This window comes from Lissotriton vulgaris, chromosome 6 (assembly GCF_964263255.1).
Source record: "Lissotriton vulgaris chromosome 6, aLisVul1.2, whole genome shotgun sequence".
In the NCBI taxonomy this organism is placed as follows: Eukaryota; Metazoa; Chordata; class Amphibia; order Caudata; family Salamandridae; genus Lissotriton; species Lissotriton vulgaris.
The window spans coordinates 976,476,798-976,485,230 of NC_141694.1; positions in this window are offsets into that span (position 1 = coordinate 976,476,798).

Consider the following 8,433-nt stretch of genomic DNA (forward strand, 5'->3'; position numbering starts at 1 on the left):
AGTCCCATGACAGAAACATAAGCACAAGCTGATGGATTCATCTGTAGCTTTGCCAAATTAGCCTTGTACTGCTAAAGCTCTGCCCGTCCTGGTGGGGCAATAGTTTCCGATATCATATCACTTCCAGTGCCCTGCAAGTCATTGCCCTCGCCATCCGAGGACATCCGGGGCACCACTTCGTCCTCCACCACCGGGCCCTCGGTAGTAGACAGTTGCATTGCACCATCATCACCAATCAGTACTCAATGCTCCCCGCAAAAGGAGTTACGTTTGGATCCACACCAGGCTGTGCAGAGTGTGACCACCTCACACATGATCGACGTCCCCAGGATTATTGATGACTGTCACCCCACCGGGGCACCACAGCGACATCCCTGAGTTCCAACCATTCCAAAACCTCATCTGGTTGGTCAAAAAAGTGGGTCTTATTATTATAGATGACTTTCAATTGTGCCCGATATAGGAACATGTACCGCACCTGAAGTGACCTCAGCTTCTGTTTAACAGCCATTTAGAATTTGCTTTGTTCCTGTACTTGCTTGGTATAATCCGGATATATGGCAATCTTGCTATTGTCAAAGTGGGGAATCTCCTGCTCCCTGGCTAGTCGTAGGATACAGTCTCTTTCTTGGTAATTAAGGATTTTAGCAATGCTGACCCTGGAAGAAGCCCTTGGCCTCTGTGAGGGCACCAGGGCTCTATGTGCTCTCCCCAACACAAAAAAGGCAGACCTCGAGGTTTCAGGACAGTGCTCAACCAGTTCTCCAGAAAAACGTGTCACAGATGACCTCTCCTCTCTTTAAGGAATTCCCACGACTCAAATGTTGCTGTGCCGTGCGTGACCACCGGGATCCTCCACACCTCTTTCCAGCTCTGATGTCATTGACATCATGCTGGCCATTTGACTTTTAAGAGTAGCTACTTCCCTCTGTAAGTTCTCAATGTTCGTTTTAGCATCAGCGACCTTATCCGCTACCTTGCAAAGGTCCGCCTATAGGTGATTGACTTCAATGGATACAGTCCCGAGCCGATGTTCTAAGGCAGAGCGGCACCCTCGTATTGCTCCCAACAGTTCAACCCTGCTGGGTTCTGGTCCAGCAGCAAGGGAGTCCTCACTCTCTGCTGCACCATACTGCTGAGTTATTAGCTGAGGGGGCTGACTTGGAGTGGTATGTTGTCTAATAGTATTGGAGCTATTTGCTTGATGCAGTTTGTTTCCCCCTATTTGATAAAGACAGAAAAAAACTAAAAGGGCCCCCGCTTGACAATGAACCAGGGATCTGCTCCTCTATCCCACCAATGGCAAACTTCCACTGTGATGCTCACCGTGTCAGGGCCGCTCCAATACACAATGTCCACTGCCCTCAACCTGCCAGAAGTTGAGGCCTGTTGAGGCCTTTTCCGGCCTATGTGGGGCGAGAGGACCTAGGCACCACCAACTACAGGAAAGTCAGGTGTTCCTCACAGGTACTTCTTGCACCAACACACATCCTGCTAGAAAGCAGAGCATAGATCCCACAGCGCAGGGACCAAGAGGTAGGAAGCACCAGAGTGCCCCATTACCACTCCAGATATCACTGATCACAAGCAACTGCTCGGGAAGTTCTGCCATAGTCCTCACAGCGGGCGTCACCTCTAGGCGCAATAGGGGTCTCGGACCTAGGTTAACCGCTCAGCTCCTCCCAGCAAACAGCTGCCACCAGGTCACACACAGACAGGCGAGAAGATGTCCAGAGTTATCAAGGTGGGCCGACCATGGCATCAAACAAAGAATAAAGTTCTATCCGTGTGACGCCACAATGTCAAATTTTATAAAAGGCATCCTCCACCCCTGTTCAGGTAACAAGGAAGGGCCCCTCCCCTCAATCTGACAGCCTCTCAGGCACAATCTCCCCCTAAGTGTTTACAGTTAGTGGCCCCCACTCACTACCAAGAAGTATATGCCTCTTGCCAGGTTTGAGGGTGGAAAGCAGTCCAGTGGAGGCCAATGGAGGGTGCCCAGCATAAAGCCAACTGTCCTCAAAAATCAGCCACAAGCAAGGAATGGGAGCATGGACTACAGGATTCCCCCAGGTGATTGCCTTTGGGCACATCATGGGCCTGCTGTAAATATCGCATCCACCACAGCACTCATCTGCTGTGAAGTGCAATGTCCTCTGGAGGCACCAGCAACAGCCGGTCAAGCACTCACACACCCAGAGCATGCCCTCAGGCTGGCCAAAAGAATCAGCGAGGCCACAGACAATGGGCCAGCTTCTCCCTCTAGACTGAACCTCCAGGTGTCAATTTAGATCCAACCACCAGGCTTCGCACACCCTCTTCCACAGGTCGCCCGCCGCGCCCTGACTCTCCACATGTCAGGTCCCTGGTGTCTACACAATTAACGTTGTAAGGGCCACACAAACAGCACGCAAGCTTTGCTGCTCCGGCAGGGAGCAAGGCTGAACAAGCCCCAGCACCGTGATAAGGGGCACCTACTCTGGCACACATCCGCGGCTCGACCACTAGTCGGAAAGGGAGGGGGAAAATGATCTGAGGCCTTTAAGTGGCAGCACACTGTGGGGCAACTTTATCCCGGGTGCCCTGTTGGTCCAATGGACCTTCAGATATCCCCTTGCACCCATCTGCAAGGGGATGTCTGAGGATCCATGGGACCTCCCTTTGCCCCCTCTAGAGGGCTGTCATCAGGAGTCGCACTGACAGTGTGCCACCTTTTAGATGGCGCAGTCATTGAACTCCTCAGAGCTTCTTTGCCTCTGCTCCTGCGTTTGTAATACGGTGTGGGCGCAAAGGCTACATCCCCATGCAAATGAAGGAATACCCCCTGCAGATAGCGCTGACCTCTAAGTGCACCAGCTCTATTAGTATTACAGAAGGGGCTGAATAAGGGTCTGCGACTCCTTCAGTTCGCCATAAGTTGGCAGGGTATGCTCAGACGTGAGTCCCTTGCTCACTTTGCCACTGGATTCAAGCAAGCCTGGCTGAAGACTGCTGTAATGACAGAAACTGGTCCTAGGAAGCTTGTTTCCGGTCCAGGGAAGTCGTGGCTTGGCGGTTCAGGCGGGACTGTTCCCATGAGGCACAGGGTCAGACTGATTTGCATATGGCCATGTCTGAACTGGGGTGGCAGAGTTGGCTAAAGAACGGTGATGGATTAAACCCAGATATGTTGACTTATTGTGAGTGTTTGATTGGTTCAGATGCTCCGTCCATCACCACCCCCTTTTGTACCGCTTTATTCGCCATAGGTTGGCAGGGTATGCTCTGACGTGAGTCACTTGCTCACTTTGCCACTGGATTCAAGCAAGCCTGGCTGAAGACAGCTGAAATGCCAGAAACCGGTCTAGGAAGCTTGTTTCTGGTCCAGGGAAGGCGTAGCTTGGCGGTTTGGGCGGGACTGTTCCCATGAGGCACAGGGTCAGACTGATTTGCATATGGCCATGTCTGAACTGGGGTGGCAGAGTTGGCTAAAGAACAGTGATGGATTAAACCCAGATATGTTGACTTATTGTGAGTGTTTGATTGGTTCAGATGCTCCGTCCATCACCACCCCCTTTTGTACCGCTTTGTTCGCCATAGGTTGGCAGGGTATGCTCAGACTTGAGTCCCTTGCTCACTTTGCCACTGGATTCAAGCAAGCCTGGCTGAAGACGGCTGAAATACCAGAAACCGGTCCTAGGAAGCTTGTTTCCGGTCCAGGGAAGGCATGGCTTGGCGGTTTGGGCAGGACTGTTCCCATGAGGCACAGGGTCAGACTGATTTGCATATGGCCATGTCTGAACTGGGGTGGCAGAGTGGACTAAAGAACGGTGATGGATTAAACCCAGATCTGTTGACTGGGTGTGAGTGTTTGATTGGTTCAGATGCTCCGTCCGTTACCACCCCCTTTTGTACCGCTCACAGAGTACATGTCATGGCAAGATCTCATGGGCGGGCACTATTTCGGGCAGCTCTTAGGAGCAATCCCTGACCCTGCTCAGGGGTCAAGATCTTTATTTTCGGAGCTAGTGCCAGCAAACACGGTGACAAACCCTCGGTTGTGCTTTCAGTGTGCTGCTCAGAATCATGTCGGAATTTGTCATCTCAGATTTTGCATTCGGAACTGTGGTTATCTGTCAATCTGTTAATGGTTATCTACAACATTTACTTTTGAAATGTCCTATCATACATCAGTTTTTATTACAAATATGGCATCTTATTACACAGATTCTTAAAATCCAAACAGCTTTATCATTTCAGGTTTTAATTCTCAAATCCTCACTTTTTAAATCTATTTTATCCCCTATGGATTGTAAATTATTCTATTTCCTTATTTCCACTGCACTCAAATCTATCACTTGTAATTGGAAGAATGCTACCTCACTTTCGGTTAATGCATGGTGGGAGCAGATTATTTTTCTGAGACGTGGGCAATGTTTTTACCCACATTCTCATAAGGACTCTTCTCCTTCTAAATCTAGTATGTGGTCTAGTTTGGATTCCTACATGTTCTACAATTTAGGCTACTTATTTCCATTTTTGTAATAATTCATATTTGATTAAAATAGCCCTTTTATGTTTGTTTTATTATTTATATTATGCTTATACTGTTTTATAATGTTGGTAATGCAATTGTACTTTCTCTTAGATATTCTAGTATGTTTTTTCTATTTTCTATTGTTCGGTATTATTTTTTGTATTGTGTTTCATATATGTATAATAATTCTTCAATAAAATAATTTGAAGTAAAAAAAAAAGCCCTTGGGGTGCTAGCCATATGGGCCAAACACGTGTTGGCTGCTCTTTTTTTTGTTATTTGGCTTGAAATATATACAGAAAATAAGAACTGTGGTTACGAAAATTAGCATGCCTAATTCAGTCAGATTTAAAGATGAGGCTCAAAAACTTACTGAACTCCCTCCTCCGCGCCTTGGGAAGAACAGACTGGTTATGCATCCTTTTTTTTGGGACAGACATTTTCCATTTGTATTTACATATGGAAATATTTGTAAATCATATAAATAAAAAACATGCACGGTAGCTTGAAAAACAAGCATTTGCAATGCAATAGGTCTCGCATTAATTAAGTTTGAGCTATTGGCATTGCTAAATATTGCAACACCAATTGCAACAAAATTCTATAACTCGTAGGCCAAAAAAAGTGAATTTATTTCTGTAGCAATGGTGGCATGCTGCTCTTTAGATGAATATGTTTAAAAGTAAAGTGCACCATACTGCGATTGCTACAATAGTTAATTGTGGATGCGTTAACAATTGATGTGTGCACTGATGGCTGGTGACGTGTGTGCCTGTAGAAATTATGCACTGATGGCTGGTGGTGTGCATGCCTGGTGGAAGTGTGCACTGCCGGCTGGTGGTGTGTGTGCCTGGTGGAAGCGTGCACAGACGGCTGATGGTGTGTGTGTGTGCCTGGTGAAAGCTTGAACTGACCGCTGATGGTGTGTGTGTGTGTGCCTGGTGAAAGCGTGCACTGACGGCTGGTGGTGTATGTGTGTGCCTGGTGAAAGCGTGCACTGACGTCTGGTGGTGTGTGCCTGGTGGAAGCGTGCACTGACGGCTGGTGGTGTTTGTGCCCAGTGAAAGCGTGCACTGATGGCTGGTGGTGTTTGCGCCCGGTGAAAGCGTGCACTGACGACTGATGATTTCTGTGCCTGGTGAAAGTATGCACTGACGGTGTGGTTGTGTGTGTGGTTGTGGTTGTGTGTGTGGTTGTGATTGTGTGTGTGTGGTTGGGTGTGTGTGTGTGGTTGTGGTTGTGTGTGTGTGGTTGTTGTGGGTGTGGTTGTGTGTGTGGTTGTGTGTGTGGTTGTGATTGTGTGTGTGGTTGTGATTGATTGTGTGTGTGGTTGTGTGTGTGGTTGTGTGTGTGGTTGTGTGTGTGTGGCTGTGGGTGTGGTTGTGTGTATGTGTGTGGTTGTGTGTATGTGTGGTTGTGTGTGTGTGGTTCTGTGGGTGTGGGTGGTTGTGTGTGTGTGGTTGTTTAAGGATGCAATTCGCCCTTAGGGAGCCCAGGTCAAAGATCAGAGCCCGTACAGTCAAAGCATGGCTGCCCTGTGCTAGTCAAGCAACAAGTTTTTAAAGCATTGTCTTTCTCATTAAAGTTTAGTTTAGGTTTTGGACACACAAACGGTTGGCTGCAATTACTCGTACAGAGAATTTGCACACAAAAAACAGCTCCAATGGAGTTAAAGAGTGGGAACAAACCAACCACCAGTGAATGCCAATATGAAAGGTTACACAATAACCCAAACCTCTCACTAGAGCAGAAGGGAGGCTCAAGACATTGTTGTTTTAATTCTCCACGCTTACACGCACAGTCCGAGTGTGCTCGTGCCAAGAAAGTGAAAGTCAATCCCTTTGATTGTAACGACTCATCCAAAACTAAACAGGCCGTGTGTTTAAGTGCAATTATGTTTATCGATGAAAAATAGTGCCAGCATGGCTTTGAAACAAGCAGACGTGTTGGCTTTTTTGCGTCGAGACCCCAAGACAACTTCACAGCGACTAAAACAAACTGTCTTGAAAGGAATGCTATTATTGGGGCTAGCTTCGGAGCACTTCAGTGGCGTGTGTGGCACTGAAAAATACCCTCAACTGCCAGAAGCAGACAACCGATCCCCCGCAGGGGACAATACATCTTGTCGTTGGCCTTAGGCCTTGCTGCCCTAATCCTGTCATGTGTTGTATACTTATCTTTCCTCTATTTCCATGCTCTACCATAGTTCTTACCTGTGTCACTCATTCCAGAATGTACATGGCTCTGTCTCCTTCTAGTGTTCTAGCTGGTGACAGTTTGTGCCTGGCCAGCTTGTGTTGAGGTTGCTTTATCTGCTTTCCTGCAATAAACCTCTATTGGTACACCTGTGGTCTCCAGTTATCTACTACAATTTTGGCGACGTTACCTGCTGGCCAGTATCCTTGAAGACCTCATCTTGGTGCCTTGTTTCAAGATTTGTATCGGGATGCGGATTTCAGCGGAGCTTCCTCAACAAGAAACGAACCTACGGCGTGCTGGCTTCGTCTATGTCCCTTTGGTCCGCTTCAATCCCGAGAGAAGACGCCCATCTGGGGTAATCGTATAATTTGGGACTGGATCAGGGAGTGGAGCTCGAGCGCAACCAGCGCTGACGTCATCGAAAGCGAGTGAGTCAGCGGAGCTCGAGCGCAGCGCGTGACCGATCGGTGAGTGAACCACGAGACGCTGTTGTCTGCCGTCACCTGGGAGACGCATCAGCGCTGACGTCATCGAAAGCGTGTGAGTCAGCGGAGCTCGAGCGCAGCGCTGTTGTCTGCCGTTACCAGGGAGACGCTCCTTGCGCGTTCCAAGCCTCGTTTGAGAGTTTTTTCAGCCTCGTTTCCAGCGGCGGCCATCTTTATCTTCTAGTGGTTGCCTTCCAAGCCTCAGTTTGAGTGTATTCTTAGCCTCGTTTCCAGCGGCGGCCATCTTTACCTTCAAGTGTTTGTCTCCCAAGCCTCGACTTCGACTGGCAGCCGTTTTTAAGTTGTTTAAAGCGGAATTTCGTCGGTTCAAGTTCAAACTCCTGCCTGGTCCTGTCGCAGCTCCCTAATATCGTTTTGGACACTTTTTGAATGGGAAGAGGTATGTTACTATAATTTTAAACTTTGACCTGTTGTGCAAAACCTGTGTTTTCTTTTATTTTTTCACTCTGCCTAATTGGTGAACATGGCACAACAATTTGTAGTAACTTTGCCTCCTCAGTTCTTACCTGAACCTGGTGTTCCTGAGATACCTTGGGAGGACTGGTACATAATGTTTGACAATTACCTGGAAGCGCTGGATGGACAGGAATTTTCAGCCAAAAGGAAAAAGGCTATCCTTTTGAGCACTCTGGGCAAGGAAGGGCAGAGGGTTTTTAGATTCTTACCCATCACACTTGGAGCTAGTGGACACGACATTGATGAGTTTAAGGAGGCGGTTGATCGTTTGGAGATCAGATTTGCAAAGGAGGAGAATCTGATTATGAACCGCTATAAATTCTACACACAACGCCAAAAAGAGTCAGAAACCATAGATGATTTCGTGGCCAGACTTAGAGAGCTTTCTATAAAGTGTAAGTTTGGTTCTATGAACGACGAGCTCATAAGAGATCAATTAGTTGTCCAGTGCTCAAGCAAGAAAATCCAAGAGAGGCTATGGGCAGCTAAGAACCCGACCTTGAAAGATGCAATTGATCTGGCCAAAGTAATTGAGGAGTCTAGTAAGTGCATGAAGGCCCTAGATTCACACAAATCTTCTCCTCACCAAGAAGTTTCTGTGGTTTCTGACAAAGGTGGTGTTACGGAGTGTGAACACTGTTCTGGAGATAATGTGGCTGTAGTGAAAAACAGACCCAGAACCTTTGCCAAGAAAACCTCAGTGAGCAAAGTCTGCAACAGGTGTGGCAGTAGCAGTCACTCTTCCGACGCGAGGTT